Genomic DNA, 19,523 nt, shown 5'->3' with positions numbered 1-19,523 from the left:
ACGAATTCAAGCGTGCGGTAGTCCTGGTTGAGACAGAGGAAGATGAAGGCTCTGCGGGAGATCAAGAGGTAGCAGTGGCTGAATGGACTCGGGGGGAAAGCCCCGTGTCCTGCAAGTGGGTTAAGCCACAAGGTCCTCCAAGAGGGTTTGACTTCGACGTGACCAAAGCTGAGCAAATTTTCGACCTCTTACTCAAGGAGAAGCAGCTAAAGTTACCCGAAGGCCACAAAATCCCCACGGCACAGGAGCTGAACGGAAAGCCATATTGCAAGTGGCAAAACACGTTCACCCATACCACCAACGACTGCAGGGTGTGGCGTCAGCAGATTCAAATGGCGATAGAACAAGGGCGTCTAATTTTCAGCCAATACGCCATGAAAGTCGACACACACCCCTTGCCCGCCGTTAACATGGTGGAGTACGCTTACCCCGGGGGGTGCCAGCTAGGTTTTTCGTTCAGCATTAACATGGTCGGGCCTGTGCACCACTCTGGTAAGGACAGAGACGAGGGCAGCCGCTCTCGTGGCAAGGACAAAGAGGAAGCCGCTCCATGATGACCCACAAGTATAGGGGATCGCAACAGTCTTCGAGGGAAGTAAAACCCAATTTATTGATTCGACACAAGGGGAGACAAAGAACACTTGGAAGCCTTAACAACGGAGTTGTCAATTCAGCTGCAATTGGAAACAGACTTGCTTGCAAGAGTTTATCAGTAGTAACAGTTTTATAGCAGTAGCAGTAGTGAAATAACAGCGGCGGAGTAACAGAGACAGCAGTAGTGATTTTAGTAAACAGCAGGATTAAAATACTATAGGCACGGGGACGGATGACGGGCGTTGCATGGATGAGAGAAACTCATGTAACAATCATAGCAGGGCATTTGCAGATAATAATAAAACGGTGTCCAAGCACAAAGCAATCAATAGGCATGTGTTCCATATATAGTCGTGCGTGCTCGCAATGAGAAACTTGCACAACATCTTTTGTCCTACCAGCCGGTGGCAGCCGGGCCTCAAGGGAAACTACTTTATATTAAGGTACTCCTTTTAATAGAGTACCGGAGCAAAGCATTAACACTCCGTGAACACATGTGATCCTCACATCACTACCATTCCCTCCGGTTGTCCCGATTTCTGTCACTTCGGGGCCATCGGTTCCGGACAGCGACATGTGTATACAACTTATAGGTAAGACCATAAACAATGAATATCTTGATGAAACAATAACATGTTCAGATCTGAGATCATGGCACTCGGGCCCTAGTGACAAGCATTAAGCATAACAAGTTGCAACAATATCATCAAAGTACCAATTACGGACACTAGGCACAATGCCCTAACAATCTTATGCTATTACATGACCAATCTCATCCAATCCCTACCATCCCCTTCGGTCTACAGCGGGGGAATTACTCACACATGGATGGGGGAAACATGGCTGGTTGATGTAGAGGCATTGGCGGTGATGATGGCGATGATCTCATCCAATTCCCCGTCCCGGCGGAGTGCCAGAACGGAGACTTCTGGCTCCCGCGACGGAGTTTCGCGATGTGGCGGCGTTCTGGAGGGTTTCTGGCGACTTCGACTTCTCTCCGTGCGTTTTTAGGTCGAGGCCGATAAATAGTCCGAAGGAGGGCGTCGGAGGCCGGCCAAGGGGGCCACACCACATGGCCGCGCGGGCCCCCCTGGGCCGCGCCGCCCTATGGTGTGGGGCCCTCGGGCCTCCACCTGGTTTGTCCTTCTGGCTCCGTCAGTTTTACGGGAAAATAGGGCCTTCGCATAAATTCCGAGGATTTTCCCGAAAGTTGGATTTACTGCACAAAAACGAGACACCAGAACAGTTCTGCTGAAAACAGCGTTAGTCCGTGTTAGTTGCATCCAAAATACACAAATTAGAGGCAAAACAATAGCAAAAGTGTTCGGGAAAGTAGATACGTTTTGGACGTATCAACTCCCCCCAAGCTTAGCTTATTGCTTGTCCTCAAGCAATTCAGTTAACAACTGAGCGATAAAAGAACTTTCACAAACACATTTGCTCATATGATGTATATATTCTCATGCTATGGCTAATACTTAAGCAGTTCGTAATGAGATACATGCAAATAAGATCATCTAACAGCTATGTCAATCATGGAGAGGTACCAACAATTAATAGTAAGCATCATGAATCATGTATGTAAGCAGGATTGCAATGTTCATAAGAGAGTATGATAAAGTGGTATCTCGCTTGACTATATTTGATTGGCAAAACATAAATGCCCGGGCACCTCTGGAGTTCATAGAAAGACTAGAAGTAGTGATTGTCAAAGATAAAAGCATCAAAGTTATACCACAATCAATCATATTTTGAGACAAGCATATTATACTAAGAATGACAGTTGTGCTCTCAAGATAGTGCTCAAAGAAATAATGGAGACACAACATAAAAGTAAAAGATTGACCCTTCGCGAGAGGGAAGCAGGGGATTAACATGCGCTAGAGCTTTTCATTTTTGAAATCAGGAGTAAAATTATTTTGAGAGGTGTTTGTTGTTGTCAACGAATGGTAATGGGTACACCAACTACCTCGCCAACCGGACTTTCAAGAGCGGCTCCCATGAATTATTGCATATTTATTTGGCACTCCTTCCAACCTTTCTTACACAAACCATGGCTAACCGAATCCTCGGGTGCCTGCCAACAATCTCATACCATGAAGGAGTGCCTTTTTATTTTAGTTTTATTATGATGATGACACTCCCCCCAACCTTTGCTTACACAAGCCATGGCTAACCAAATCCTTCGGGTGCCGTCCAACAATCACAAACCATGGAGGAGTGTCTATTTAAGTTAATTAATTCGGGACTGGGAATCCCATTGGCAGCTCTTTTTGCAAAGTTATTGGATAAGCGGATGTGCCACTAGTCCATATGAGAGTCCGTCAAAAGTAAATGACAAGGTTGAAAGATAAACACCACATACTTCCTCATGAGGTATGAAACATAAACACAAATTGAGAAATATTTTGAAGGTTTTAAAGGCAGCGCATGAGAATTTACTTGGAATGGTTTGAAATGCCATGCATAGGTATTTATGGTGGACACTCTGGAATAACTTGGTTTTCATGTGGTTGGAAGCACGAGCAGCGTTCCCGCTCAGTACAAGTGAAGGCTAGCAATAGACTAGGGAGCGACAAATCAAGAGAGCGATAGCTCGTCATAATCATGCTTGCGGCAAAATAAATTAACGGAAGCATAAAAATGATACAAGAACTACGAAGCAATATAGATCATCGAGGCTTAATTGAGTTTTTGTTCAGTCATATGCATGCGTGAGCATGTGCCAAGTCGATATAAATGAATTATTCGAGAGGAGGATACCACAATGCCATACTTACTTATGAATAAAACAATGCAAGCAAACATCCATGACATGCTACTCATATTAATAGATTGGAACTAAACATGAGAGATCATGAACTACTAGACTTTCTCAAATAACATATACCTCACATGAACCAACTAAGCATGCTCACATGGATGAGTATATGTACAAAAATGAAAACAAATAGAGTTCATACTAGCCTCTCACCACAATCAGATTGTCGTAGATCGTCATTATTGCCTTTCACTTGTGTAGCTTGGATAATATAAAATGGAAACCATGCTCCAGCCACCGAAGACCATTGAACTCAAGATGAACTTTACAAAACCAAAGAAGAACAGCAAATATTTTTGGTGTTTTCGAATTTGAGAACAAGAACAAAAGGAAACAAGCGAACAAAGCAAAATCTTTTTGGGTTTTCTTATAGCAAACTGGCAATAGCAAATAAAGCGAAACAAATGCAAGAAACCAAAGCAAATAAATTATGAAGAGAAACAACAGAAATATTTTTGGTCTTTTTGTATTTTAGGAAAGAAACAAAGCAAGAACAAGAAATAGGAAACTAAAAGAAAAAACACAGAAAAGCCAGATAGCAGAAATCTGCCAAAACCTGACAACAGTACAGAAAGCGATTTTTACAAAAATCTTACGTTGCTCAGATCGAAAAGTGTTCAACTAATGAAAGTTAGATAACAACCTGGGGAACCTGCAAAAAAATTGGCAGCTCAAAATAACGTTCTGGCTGTGCGCACGAATTTTTCTAGTAACAGTCCAGAATCTGTTTTCAGGCAGCACTTCACCAAATATCATCTTCCTCTCATTAGAAAACCACTCAAAGAGACTACACAAGTATGTACAAGTATCCAGCAATCATAATATGCAAAGAATGAGTGATGCCGGTATACCTCCCCCCAAGCTTAGGCTTTTGGCCTAAGTGGAGTTCAATCCCATCGATCCCATGAGGTAGTATCTCCGTAGTACGACGAAGATGGATCATCTTCCGGGTATGTGCTAGAAGAAGCACCCGGATAAGTGACGGTGTAGTCGTGGGAAGCCTCGGCGTCCTCGGAGTCATGCCGCTGGTGGAAGTCTTGTATCTTCATATGTTCATCCACCTCCTCCTTAGTGCACGACCATGATTGCCTGTCAATACTGAACAAACCTGGTTGGGGAAGAGGGATTTCCTTCTCCTCCCCGTCAGCAAACAACATTCTATAGACCATATTATCTAAAGTAGAATCAGTGGTAACAAAATGATGACTCTTCATAGCAGCAATATCGATTCTCCTAGGGATCAATGGCACATCATTAGGATCAAGAGGAAGTCTTAAATATGTTAAAACGCGCAGTGCAATAGTTCCTCCAAAAATAGGCCCCCTGTTAGTCAGGCGGCGAGCAATAAGAGAACCAAGATGATAAGATGTCTGACCAGTAAGTGCAATATTCAAGAAAGCAAGATGGTAACTAGAAATATTGCTAGTGTTCTCCCTACCAAGAATGCTAGTAGCAATATAGTATGCAAAATACTTAATGGCGGGGAGTTGAATGTTCCTTATCTTGCCACGCTGATTGGTGCGGCAATCATCATCGGTGATCCCTCGATAGAGCTCCAACAAGTCCCGGGGGTTGTCATCAATCCTACTTGCTGTACCTACAGGGGCAATATCCAATGCACGACAAAAATCTTCCAATTTCATAGTAACAGGATTACCATAGATCTTGAATGCAACTGTCGGCTCGTATTGCGTGTTGTTGAACCTGAAGCTCTCGACGAAAATTTTGGTGAGCATGTAGTATTGCTCCCTTTCGTCTCCCACGTAGGTGGTTAAGCCCGCCTTGTTGACAAGGGTGAAGAAATCATCCAATATCCCTGCATTTGTCAGAAAATCATAACATGGGAAGGATGAAGCATTAGGAGCCCCGTTGTCCTCTTCGGGCGCGAAGCTAGGCGCGATGATATCCTCATTGTACGATCGCCTAATCCGGGTGGCGGCCCCAGAAGGCCTCCCGGTGCTGGTTGTTCCTTTCTTGAACAACTCTCCAAAGTTGAACTTCTTCATCCTTTCTCTGAAATTTTCAACAAACAATATAAAATTTGATTTGGTGACATATAATCATGGGGAACTACTATAGGAACTTGCTAGAGTACTAATCATGCATCAAAACTAGTTTCTACCACTTAGAACAAGCATGCAAGCTCACTAAACATGTTACCTACTGCAGCAAAATATTCAAGATATACTCAACCAAACAAAATTCTACTTGGATGGGTGGAGGAGTCACATACCAAGGAGCAATTGTGCCAAATTTCAGGAGGAAATCTGGGCTGAGCAAAGAGATCGAGAAATCTGGAGCTCTTGAGCAAAAACGCGAGTGAGAGGAACTTGGTACGAGTTTTTTCGGGAGAGAGAAGGTCTTTGGGAGAAAGAGATGGCAAAGTGGGGCAAGGAGGGGCCCACACCACGGGGTGGCGCGCCCCTCCTTGGCCGCGCCGGCCTGTGGTGTGGCACCCTCTCGGTGCCCCACAGGTCATCCTCCGGTGCTCCCAGTGCCTCGTCGAAAAATAGGACCAACGGTATAATTTTTGTGAATTTTTGAAAACTTTGAAAAATGCACATTTCTGGGTATTTAATTTATTATTACTGGCCAGGAATTTTTTTGAAATCTCTAATTAACTAAGGAACTTTGCAAATTAAAAGTGTTACAGCAACTAGAGCAAGTGGAGGAAGAAAGAGATGTTGTTTACCTCCTCTATGCATATAAAAAGTATTCGTTAACAAGGTTGATCAAGTCTTGTCACCAAATAAATTTTACATAGCATAAGAAGAAATAAACCTCAAATCAATCATGTTACCTTGAATTGTATTGATATGGATCCAATCACAAGAGTTTGATATTCTTCCTTAGGCTCATATATAGGACAATCAATAGTTCCCACTTTGATAGTTCTCACATTAGAAATAGTATTAACTCCGCACGCTTTCTCAATCCTCTTGGGAAAATAAACGGTATGCTCCCTATCATCAACATTGAAAGTAACCTTTCCTTTATTGCAATCAATAATAGCCCCTGCGGTGTTAAGAAAAGGTCTCCCAAGAATAATAGACATATTATCATCTTCAGGCATTTCCAACACAACAAAATCAGTTAATATCAAGCAGTTAGTAGTAACTTGAACAGGAACATCCTCACATATACCAACAGGAATAGCATAGATTTATCAGCCATTTGCAAAGATATATCAGTAGGTATCAACTTATCTAAATAATTTCTCTTATAAAGAGAAAAAGGCATAACAATAACACCGGCTCCCAAGTCACATAGAGCAGTTTTAACATAATTATTCTTAATAGAACAAGGAATAGTAGGTATACCTGGATCGCCCAACTTCTTTGGAACTTTGCCATTGAAAGAGTAATTAGCAAGCATAGTGGAAATTTCCTCATTGGGGATTTTCCTTTTGTTAGTAACAATATCTTTCATATACTTTGAATAAGGAGGCAATTTAATAGCATCGATCAAAGGGATTTGCAAGAATAAAGGTTTCATCCAATCACAAAATTTATTATAGTGTTCTTCTTCCTTTGATTTTAGTTTCTTAGCAGGAAAAGGCATTTGCTTTTGCACCCAAGGTTCTCTTTCATTACCATGTTTCTCAGCAATAAAATCTTCTTTAGTGTACTTTTTATTTTTAGCATGCTTTTCAGGTTCATCTTCTACCTCTTCTTTATCGAAGCATCATTCTTATCATTATCTTTATCACGTTCATTACCACTTTCGGTTTCGAGCATCGGAAATAGAAATACTATTAGGATCATTAACGGAGTTCAGAGGATTCTACAACATTTTTATGTTTCTTCTTCTTTTTCTTCTTAGAAGGAGCACTAGGTTCAATGCGTTGAGAATCTTGTTCAATTCTTTTGGGATGCCCTTCAGGATATAGAGGATCCTGGGTAGAGACACCACCTCTAGTTGTTACTTCATAAGCATGTTTCTCTTTAGAATTATTCCCTAACAAGTCATTTTGCACTTTAGTGAGTTGATCAATTTGAGTTGAACCATATGAAAATGTTTAACAAGCATCTTAACATCATTGGAGGTTCTCTCTACAATATCATGCAATTCACTAATAGCTCGAGAATTTTCCATTAAATGATTCTCTACTCTCATATTAAAATTTTCTTGCTTAACAATATAATTATCAAACTCATCTAAGCATTGTGCAGGAGGTTTCGAATACGGAATATCCTCCCTAGTAAAGCGTTGAAGGGAGTTTACCTCAATCATGGATGAAGGGGGAATTATCTCACATATATCTTCTATGGGAGGAAGATTCTTCACATCTTCAGATTTAATACCTTTCTCTTTGAGAGACTTCTTGGCTTCCCTCATATCTTCATCATTCAATTTAATTAAACCCCTCTTCTTTAATATTGGCGTTGGAGTTGGTTCAGGCGTAGTCTAATCATCATGATTCCGGCTTATTTTAGCCAATAATTCTTCAGCGTCGTCTGGAGTTCTTTTCCTGAAAACACAACCAGCACAACTATCCAGGTATGCCCTAGACTCAATGGTTAGTCCGCTATAAAATATATCAAGTAAATCATGCTTTTCCAGATCATGATCAGGCCGAGCTCTAATAAGAGAGCAAAATCTCGCCCAAGCCTCAGGCAATTTCTCTCCATCTTCCTGGTCAAAATTATAAATTCTCTGCAAAGCAATATGTTGAGCACTAGCAGGAAAGTATTTACGGAAGAAAACATCAAGCAATTCTTTCGGACTTTTAATAGAATTAGGTGGCAAATTATTATACCAAGTTTTAGCGTCATCCTTCAATGAGAATGGAAAGATTTTAGCAACAAAGTAAGTACACATCTTGACATCATCAGAAAACAAGCTACTTAGAGTAGATAACTCAGTCATGTGTTCAACAACACTTTCTTTTTCAGTACCACAAAAGGGTGTTTTTCTCAACAATAGCTATATGAGATAGATCAAGAGAAAAATCATAATCTTTATCCTTAATGTTTATGGGAGATGTGGCAAACTTAGGATCGGGAGACGAGTTTATATCTAACGAGCATGTTCCGCAAGCAACTTTTTAATTTTTCTTGCATCGGTAGTAGCATTGCATTTTTCAATAAAATCATCATTAAGCTCCACATAATCTTCATCAGGATCATCACTAAAATAATCAAGTTCAGGTGAACTAACAGGTGTAGTAGCATTAGGAGTTTCAGTATTTTCAATTTGTCTAGACCTAGCAATCGTAGCATCTAGAAAGGATCCCAATGAACCACTATCATCAAGCACAGCAGAAATATTATCAATATTATGAGAGTTTTCAGATTCAGCAGAAGTACCAGCTTGTGGCGGTGAAACAAGTTTATCAATCACAGATGGTGAATCAAGTGTAGCGGAGGTATTCAGAATTGTACCTTTTATTGTAGTGGATGGTAATATGGCGACCTTAGTATCGCGAGGTTTACCCATGATGGAGAATTTGCAGCGAATAATATTAATCCAAGTGAACTTCCAAATAAAGCTATGCTCCCCGGCAACGGCGCCAGAAAATAGTCTTGATGACCCACAAGTATAGGGGATCGCAACAGTCTTCGAGGGAAGTAAAACCCAATTTATTGATTCGACACAAGGGGAGACAAAGAACACTTGGAAGCCTTAACAGCGGAGTTGTCAATTCAGCTGCACCTGGAAATAGACTTGCTCGCAAGAGTTTATCAGTAGTAACAGTTTTATAGCAGTAGCAGTAGTGAAATAACAGTGCGGCAGTAACAGAGACAGCGAGTAGTGATTTTAGTAAACGAGCAGGATTAAAATACCGTAGGCACGGGGACGGATGACGGGCGTTGCATGGATGAGAGAAACTCATGTAACAATCATAGCAGGGCATTTGCAGATAATAATAAAACGGTGTCCAAGCACAAAGCAATCAATAGGCATGTGTTCCATATATAGTCGTGCGTGCTCGCAATGAGAAACTTGCACAACATCTTTTGTCCTACCAGCCGGTGGCAGCCGGGCCTCAAGGGAAACTACTCGGATATTAAGGTACTCCTTTTAATAGAGTACCGGAGCAAAGCATTAACACTCCGTGAACACATGTGATCCTCACATCACTACCATTCCCTCCGGTTGTCCCGATTTCGTCACTTCGGGGCCATCGGTTCCGGACAGCGACATGTGTATACAACTTATAGGTAAGACCATAAACAATGAATATCTTGATGAAACAATAACATGTTCAGATCTGAGATCATGGCACTCGGGCCCTAGTGACAAGCATTAAGCATAACAAGTTGCAACAATATCATCAAAGTACCAATTACGGACACTAGGCACTATGCATGCCCTAACAATCTTATGCTATTACATGACCAATCTCATCCAATCCCTACCATCCCCTTCGGCCTACAGCGGGGGAATTACTCACACATGGATGGGGGAAACATGGCTGGTTGATGTAGAGGCGTTGGCGGTGATGATGGCGATGATCTCCTCCAATTCCCCGTCCCGGCGGAGTGCCAGAACGGAGACTTCTGGCTCCCGCGACGGAGTTTCGCGATGTGGCGGCGTTCTGGAGGGTTTCTGGCGACTTCGACTTCTCTCCGTGCGTTTTTAGGTCGAGGCCGATAAATAGTCCGAAGGAGGGCGTCGGAGGCCGGCCGAGGGGGCCACACCACATGGCCGCGCGGGCCCCCCTGGGCCGCGCCGCCCTATGGTGTGGGGCCCTCGGGCCTCCACCTGGTTTGTCCTTCTGGCTCCGTCAGTTTTCTGGGAAAATAGGGCCTTCTGCATAAATTCCGAGGATTTTCCCGAAAGTTGGATTTCTGCACAAAAACGAGACACCGGAACAGTTCTGCTGAAAACAGCGTTAGTCCGTGTTAGTTGCATCCAAAATACACAAATTAGAGGCAAAACAATAGCAAAAGTGTTCGGGAAAGTAGATACGTTTTGGACGTATCACTCCACGCGATCGGCTCCGACACGATGGCAAGCGCTACATCACAGAGGGAGAAGTGAAGAATGTGCGATATCAACGACCTCTCTCTGATCATCTCCTCAACAAATATGTGCGTCAGTACGACCGGCGCCGGCGATACAACGACGACGACGAAAGAGATCGTCTGGCTAGCAGGGACGCTAGGAGATATCGTCGGCATGATCGCGACGAGGAGAGATATGAGCGCCATGCCAAGGAAAATTCAAGAGAGCAAGATGACATGGACAGGCACTGGGACTGTCCCTTCTTCAAACACTGCTGGGATTCAGGAATGAGCCGATTTTCTACAATCGGCAACTGCCCAGAATGTAGACAGAAGAAGAAGGGTGCAGGAGACGTGTCGGTGTTCAAACGTCTAGGGCCCCTCCCATCTCGGAACAAGCAAGCTGAGTCCTCTCGGGTGGAAGATCTCGAGGAGTTAGAAGATGACGATGAAGAAGAAGAAGACAAGTACCACCGGCCAAGGTGGTGCCCTGATGGACTCAGCCGTTCCCAAAAGCATAGGGTTCAGCGACTACGTGGCTTAGAGGAAGCCGAAAGGTTATACCTGCACACGTTAAGAAAGGCGCGGCCTGATCTAGCCGCGAAAATTCAGCGAACTCTGGACGAAGAGGGTCGACCACAGAAGAAAGAGTGGCGCCCCAAACAAAAGAAAGCCGATGATGAGACATCGGCTGGCACAAACATGGTGTTCATCCTTCCAGCGGAGTTTTGTGCTCCTGGAATAGACGAGGCACCTGTGGCACAACTTGACTGCGGCCCATGGCTAGTTATCTTTGAGAAGCCACGAGAAAGAAGCTACAGACACCTGAAGGACCTGTACTTACGAGGTTATATCAATGGGCAGCCTGTCAATAAGATGCTGGTGGACACCGGAGCGGCAGTCAACATCATGCCATACTCCATGCTACTTCGGTTGGGACGCTCTAGCTCGGATCTGATCAAGACCAACGTCACACTGAGCGATTTCAATGGCCAAGCATCAGAAGCACAAGGTGTTCTGAACATGGATCTGACCGTAGGAAGGAAAACCATCCCTACGACATTCATCATCGTCGATAGCAAGAGCACCTATGCTGTCCTGCTAGGGAGAGATTGGATCCACGCCAACTGTTGCATTCCATCCACTATGCACCAATGCTTAATACAGTGGGATGGAGATGAAGTAGAGATCGTCCACGCAGATGACTCAGCTGAGATCTCAACGGCTGGCATGAATGTTTGGGAGGCGGCAGGCCAAGAGCCACTTTCCGGAGTTACTTTGGACGACTGCGAGCGCATCGACGTGACAAAAAACGGGGTGAGGCTGGTCTTATCCACCGGCCTGACCGTGTAACAAGAGCAAAGGATATGGACATACGTGGCAAGGCCGATCCCTGCGATCGGCCCCAAAAAATAAAAAGTAATGATCTTGTCTCAAGCATGTCATGTAGTCATAGTAAAGCACGAACGAGATGTAAACCTTCATTGAGCAATGCAATCAAAATGGGGGCCGATTCCAGCTATCGGCCCATATTAGCCTCACCATACGTTTTGCCTGTGCTTAGCATCGATCTGACAGGAGATGGAAAGATAGGGTTTGGGTTTACACCGGCTGATGAGCTAGAAGAAGTCGACATTGGTCATGATAGAGCCGATGTTCAGGTATAATTCTTTGGATGACTGCAAAGCCGATATCTGCAGTAACCTGACAGATTCAGCTCGGGGGGGGGGCACCTAATCAGACGAACATGTGCGATACATGGGCAGTGAAATATGGGGGGCCGATAGAAAAATCGGCCAATAAAAAAAATGTACATGCAAGTCACAGCCGATGCACAGACATCGACTTGAGAAAATATCCGAAGACAACAGTATACAAGTACAACTGATGCAAAGACATCGACTTCAGAATAAAAAGCTGATGCACAGCCATCGACTCTAGAGGTACAAGTTCAGCAAAGCATTTATCAGTTTACACAGAGAGGCTCTACTGAAGAAACGCGTTGAGGGAATGAAGGGCGTCAGCACGGATATGATCCACCTCGGCGATCTCAGCCTCGTCGTCCTCGTCTTTGCCCGTCACCAGCTGACTGCTCAGGGCACGAATTTCAGCCTGATCGGTCTTCAGATCAGCTGTGAGGCCTTTTGCTTCCTCTTGAGAGCATGCAATAAGGGCTTCCTTGTCTTGGATAAGCTGCTTGGTCACCCTGACCCTCTCTTCAAGGTTCTCCAGTTCCTTACGCAGGGTTTCGAGTTCAGCACTGTTGGCGGAGGTGTCAGTTTTGGCGTCCAAGGCGGCCTTTTTCTCGCTGAGCCGTTGACACTTGTCTGCAATATCGGCTCTCAACGGTAGCTGGGCGTGGCGAAGGTTAATTCTTTGACGAGCCGACTGCACCCTGGACCTGAAGACCGACAGAGTCACAGCTGGCCAAAGTTTCACCTGCAGTGTCACTGGGAGATGGGGCTGAATGTCTTCGAGGATGCCCTTTACTTCCTCGGGGTTTTCAACTAGGGTCTCAACTGAGGAGGAGAGCAGAGCCTTGAGACGCTAGAGTGGACCATGGGCCGTGCTAGGACTTGGCTCTTCACCTGCCTTGGAAGTAGCTGGTTCGATGGATTCAGGGTCGAACGTCAGCAAGCTTGAGAGATCACAACCCTGACAGACGAACAAGAATAGCTTTAGTATACAGCAAAGAAAATGGTAGAGCCAAGGGAGTGGAGTTTACCTCTCCCAAAGTAGGAGGAACAGCCGATGTTGTGATGATTGGCTTTTCCGTGGACTTGGCTAGGTTAGCCACTTTGTCAGCCACGCCCGTTCAGGTTGCTAGGTCTAGCGTGGCGGATGGCATCAGTACCTCTTCAACGTCCTGATGGCGTGTAACTCAACGTTCGTTGGGAACCCCAAGAGGAAGGTATGATGCGCACAGCAGCAAGTTTTCCCTCAGAAAGAAACCAAGGTTTATCGAACCAGGAGGAGCCAAGAAGCACGTTGAAGGTTGATGGCGGCGGGATGTAGTGCGGCGCAACACTAGGGATTCCGGCGCCAACGTGGAACCTGCACAACACAACCAAAGTACTTTGCCCCAACGAAACGAGTGAGGTTGTCAATCTCACCGGCTTGCTGTAACAAAGGATTAACCGTATTGTGTGGAAGATGGTTGTTTGCGGAAAACAAGTAGAACAAGTATTGCAAGTAGATTGTATTTCGATAAAGAGAATTGGACCGGGGTCCACAGTTCACTAGAGGTGTCTCTCCCATAAGATAAACGACATGTTGGGTGAACAAATTACGGTTGGGCAATTGACAAATAAAGAGGGCATGACCATGCACATACATATTATGATGAGTATAGTGAGATTTAATTGGGCATTACGACAAAGTACATAGACCGCCATCCAACCGCATCTATGCCTAAAAAGTCCACCTTCAGAGTTATCATCCGAACCCCCTCCAGTATTAAGTTGCTAACAACGAGACAATTGCATTAAGTATTGCGCGTAATGTAACTAGTGACTACATACTTGAACATAGCACCAATGTTTTATCCCTAGTGGCAACAAGCACATCCATAACCTTAGAGGTTCTTGTCACCCCTCCGGATTCATGGAGACATGAACCCACTATCGAGCATAAGTACTCCCTCTTGGAGTTACTAGCATCAACTTGGCCGAAGCATCTACTAATAACGGAGAGCATGCAAGATCATAAACAACACATAGACATAACTTTGATAATCAACATAACAAGTATTCTCTATTCATCGGATCCCAACAAACGCAACATATAGAATTACGGATAGATGATCTTGATCATGTTAGGCAGCTCACAAGATCCGACAATGATAGCACAATGGGGAGAAGACAACCATCTAGCTACTGCTATGGACCCATAGTCCAGGGGTAGACTACTCACACATCACACCGGAGGCGACCATGGCGGCGTAGAGTCCTCCGGGAGATGATTCCCCTCTCCGGCAGGGTGCCGGAGGCGATCTCCTGGATCCCCCGAGATGGGATCGGCGTTGGCGGCGTCTCCGGAAGGTTTTCCGTATCGTGGCTCTCGGTACTGGGGGTTTCGTCACGGAGGCTTTAAGTAGGCGGAAGGGCAAGTCAGGAGGCGGCACGAGGGCCCCACACCACAGGCCGGCGCGGCCAAGGGGGGGGACCGCCCTAGGGTTTGGGCACCCCGTGGCCCCACTTCGTTGACTCTTCGGTCTTCTGGAAGCTTCGTGGCAAAATAGGACCCTGGGCGTTGATTTCGTCCAATTCCGAGAATATTTCGTTACTAGGATTTCTGAAACCAAAAACAGCGAGAAAACAACAACCGGCACTTCGGCATCTTGTTAATAGGTTAGTTCCGGAAAATGCACGAATATGACATAAAGTGTGCATAAAACATGTAGATAACATCAATAATGTGGCATGGAACATAAGAAATTATCGATACGTCGGAGACGTATCAGCATCCCCAAGCTTAGTTCTGCTCGTCCCGAGCGGTAAAACGATAACACGGATAATTTCTGGAGTGACATGCCATCATAACCTTGATCATACTATTTGTAAAGCATATGTAGTGAATGCAGCGATCAAAACAATGTATATGACATGAGTAAACAAGTGAATCATATAGCAAAGACTTTTCATGAATAGCACTTCAAGACAAGCATCAATAAGTCTTGCATAAGAGTTAACTCATAAAGCAATAATTCATAGTAAAAGCATTGAAGCAACACAAAGGAAGATTAAGTTTCAGCGGTTGCTTTCAACTTGTAACATGTATATCTCATGGATATTGTCAACATAGAGTAATATAATAAGTGCAATAAGCAAGTATGTAGGAATCAATGCACAGTTCACACAAGTGTTTGCTTCTTGAGGTGGAGAGAAATAGGTGAACTGACTCAACATTGAAAGTAAAAGAATGGTCCTCCATAGAGGAAAAGCATCGATTGCTATATTTGTGCTAGAGCTTTGATTTTGAAAACATGAAACAATTTTGTCAACGGTAGTAATAAAGTATATGTATCATGTAAATTATATCTTATAAGTTGCAAGCCTCATGCATAGTATACTAATAGTGCCCGCACCTTGTCCTAATTAGCTTGGACTACCGGATCATCACAATGCACATGTTTTAACCAAGTGTCACAAAGGGGTACCTCTATGCCACCTGTACAAAGGTCTAAGGAGAAAGCTCGCATTGGATTTCTCGCTATTGATTATTCTTCAACTTAGACATCCATACCGGGACAACATAGACAACAGATAATGGACTCCTCTTTTATGCATAAGCATGTAACAACAATTAATAATTTTCTCATTTGAGATTGAGGATATATGTCCAAAACTGAAACTTCCACCATGGATCATGGCTTTAGTTAGCGGCCCAATGTTCTTCTCTAACAATATGCATGCTTAACCATAGGGTGGTAGATCGCTCTTACTTCGAGACAAGACGAACATGCATATCAACTCACATGAAATTCAACAATGAATAGTTGATGGCGTCCCCGATGAACATGGTTATCGCACAACAAGCAACTTAATAAGAGATAAAGTGCATAATTACATATTCAATACCACAATAGTTTTTAAGCTATTTGTCCCATGAGCTATATATTGCAAAGGTGATGATGGAATTTTAAAGGTAGCACTCAAGCAATTTACTTTGGAATGGCGGAAAATACCATGTAGTAGGTAGGCATGGTGGATGATACGTCTCTGACGTATCGATAATTTCTTGTGTTCCATGCCACATTATTGATGTTATCTACATGTTTTATGCACACTTTATGTCATATTCGTGCATTTTCTGGAACTAACCTATTAACAAGATGCCGAAGTGCCAGTTGCTGTTTTCTGTTGTTTTTGGTTTCAGAAATCCTAGTAACGAAATATTCTCGGAATCGGACGAAATCAACGCCCAAGTTCCTATTTTCACCGGAAGCATCCAGAACACCCGAGAAGGACCGAGAGGGGGCACTGGGCCCCCAGACCATAGGCCGGTGCGGCCCAGGCCCTGGCCGCGCCGCCCTATGGTGTCGTCGCCCCTTCGACCCTCCTGCGCCGCCTCTTCGCCTATATAAAGCCTCCATCGCGAAAACCCTGATACGTTCGACGAAATCCACAGAAACCTTCCAGAGCCGCCGCCATCGCGAAGCCAAGATCTGGGGGACAGGAGTCTCTGTTCCGGCACGCCGCCGGAACGGGGAAGTGCCCCCGGAAGGCTTCTCCATCGACACCGCTGCCATCTCCACCGCCATCTTCATCACCGCTGCTGCTCCCATGAGGAGGGAGTAGTTCTCCATCAAGGCTCGGGGCTGTACCGGTAGCTATGTGGTTCATCTCTCCCATGTACCTCAATACAATAATCTCATGAGCTGCTTTACATGATTGAGATTCATACGAGTTTGTATCAAAATTTATCTATGTGCTACTCTAGCAATGTTATTAAAGTAGTTTTATTCCTCCTGCACGTGTGTAAAGGTGACAGTGTGTGCACCGTGTTAGTACTTGGTTTATGCTATGATCATGATCTCTTGTAGATTATGAAGTTAATTATTGCTATGATGGTATTGATGTGATCTATTCCTCCTACATATGCATGAAGGTGACAAGTGTGCATGCTATGTTAGTACTTGGTTTAGTCTGTTGATCTATCTTACACTATAAGGTTACTAAAACATGAGCATTATTGTGGAGCTTGTTAACTCCGGCATTGAGGGTTCGTGTAATCCTACGCAATGTGTTCATCATCCAACAAAAGTGTAGAGTATGCATTTATCTATTCTGTTATGTGATCAATGTTGAGAGTGTCCACTAGTGAAAGTGTAATCCCTAGGCCTTATTCCTAAATACTGCTATCGCTGTTTGTTTACTATTTTACAGTGTTACTACTGCTGCAATACTACCACCATCAACTACACGCCAGCAAGCTATTTTCTGGCCCCGTTGCTACTACTCATACTTATTCATACCACCTGTATTTCACTATCTCTTCGCCGAACTAGTGCACCTATTAGGTGTGTTGGGGACACAAGAGACTTCTTGCTTTGTGGTTGCAGGGTTGCATGAGAGGGATATCTTTGACCTCTTCCTCCCTGAGTTCGATAAACCTTGGGTGATCCACTTAAGGGAAAACTTGTTGCTGTTCTACAAACCTCTGCTCTTGGAGGCCCAACACTGTCTACAGGAAAGGAGGGGGAACGTAGACATCAAGCTATTTTCTGGCGCCGTTTCCGGGGAGGAAAGGTAAAAGGTACTCACACTCCGGATCTCGGCTACTAAGCTATTTCCCGGTGCCGTAAGTACTCAAAGCTATTTTCTTTAGATCCTGCAATTGCATCTTTTTGTTTCTTGTTTACACTAGTTTGGCATAATGGACAAGAATGATCTTCTTATTCTATTTCCTGATTTAAAACATGGATTGTTTGATGCGAAAATTAAAAAACCTATGGAATCTTATTTGCATGCTGGTAGTAATATTAGTATGAACGCTTTGAACACCATTGTTGATAATAATATAGAAAGTTCTAAGCTTGGGGAAGTCTGGTTTTCATGATCTTTTTAGTCCCCCAAGCATTGAGGAGAAAATTTTCTTTGATGATACTTTACCTCCTATTTATGATGATTATAATGATAGTGGTCTTTTGGTACCACCTACTATGGAGAGTAAATTTTGTTGTGATTATACTATGCCTCCTACACTTGATGAGAATAATAATGATAGCTACTTTGTTGAATTTGCTCCCACTACAACTAATAAAATTGATTATGCCTATGTGGAGAGCAATAATTTTATGCATGAGACTCATGATAAGAATGTTTCATTTGATAGTTATATTGTTGAGTTTGCTCATTTTGCTACTGAAAGTTATTATGAGAGAGGAAAATATGGTTGTAGAAATTTTCATGTTACTAAAACACCTCTCTATGTGCTGAAATTTTTGAAACTACACTTGTTTTATCTTCCTATGCTTGTTACTTTGCTCTTCATGAACTTGTTTATTTACAAGATTCCTATGCATAGGAAGCATGTTAGACTTAAATGTGTTTTGAATTTGCCTCTTGATGCTCTCTTTTGCTTGAAATACTATTTCTTGCGAGTGCATCATTAAAACCGCTGAGCCCATCTTAATGGCTATAAAGAAAGAACTTCTTGGGAGATAACCCATGTGTTATTTTGCTACAGTACTTTGTTTTATATTTGTGTCTTGGAAGTTGTTTACTACTGTAGCAACCTCTCCTTATCTTAGTTTTGTGTTTTGTTGTGCCAAGTAAAGCCTCTAATCGAAGGTTGATACTAGATTTGGATTTATGCGCAGAAACAGATTTCTATCTGTCACGAATCTGGGCTTTTTTCTCTGTAGAAAAATCAGAAAAATATGCCAATTTACGTGCGTGTTCCTCAGATATGTACGCAACTTTCATTAGTTTTGAGTTTTCTGATCTGAGCAACGGAAGTATTTAATAAAAATTCGTCTTTACGGACTGTTCTGTTTTGACAGATTCTGCCTTTTATTTCACATTGCTTCTTTCGCTGTGTTTGGTGGATTTCTTTGTTCCATTACCTTCCAGTAGCTTTGAGCAATGTCCAGAAGTGTTAAGAATGATTGTATCACCTCTGAACAGGTGAGTTTTTGATTATGTACTAACCCCTCTAATGAAGTTTATGAGAAGTTTGGTGTGAAGGAAGTTTTCAAGGGTCAAGAGAGGAGGATGATATACTATGATCAAGAAGAGTGAAAGATCTAAGCTTGGAGATGCCCCGGTGGTTCACCCCTGCATATTCTAAGAAGACTCAAGCGTCTAAGCTTGGGGATGCCCAAGGCATCCCCTTCTTCATCGACAACATTATCAGGTTCCTCCCCTGAAACTATATTTTTATTCAGTCACATCTTATGTGCTTTACTTGGAGCGTCTGTTTGTTTGTTTCTATTTTTATTTTTGTTTGAATAAATGCTTGTGTGGGAGAGAGACACGCTCCGCTGGTTCGTATGAACACATGTGTTCTTAGCTTTTAGTATTCATGGCGAAGTTTCTTCTGCGTTAAATTGTTATATGGTTGGAATTGGAAAATGATACATGTAGTAATTGCTATAAATGTCTTGGGTAATGTGATACTTGGCAATTGTTGTGCTCATGATTAAGATCTTGCAT

Source organism: Lolium rigidum, chromosome 2 (assembly GCF_022539505.1).
Source record: "Lolium rigidum isolate FL_2022 chromosome 2, APGP_CSIRO_Lrig_0.1, whole genome shotgun sequence".
NCBI lineage: Eukaryota > Viridiplantae > Streptophyta > Magnoliopsida > Poales > Poaceae > Lolium > Lolium rigidum.
This window is presented reverse-complemented; position numbering follows the sequence as displayed.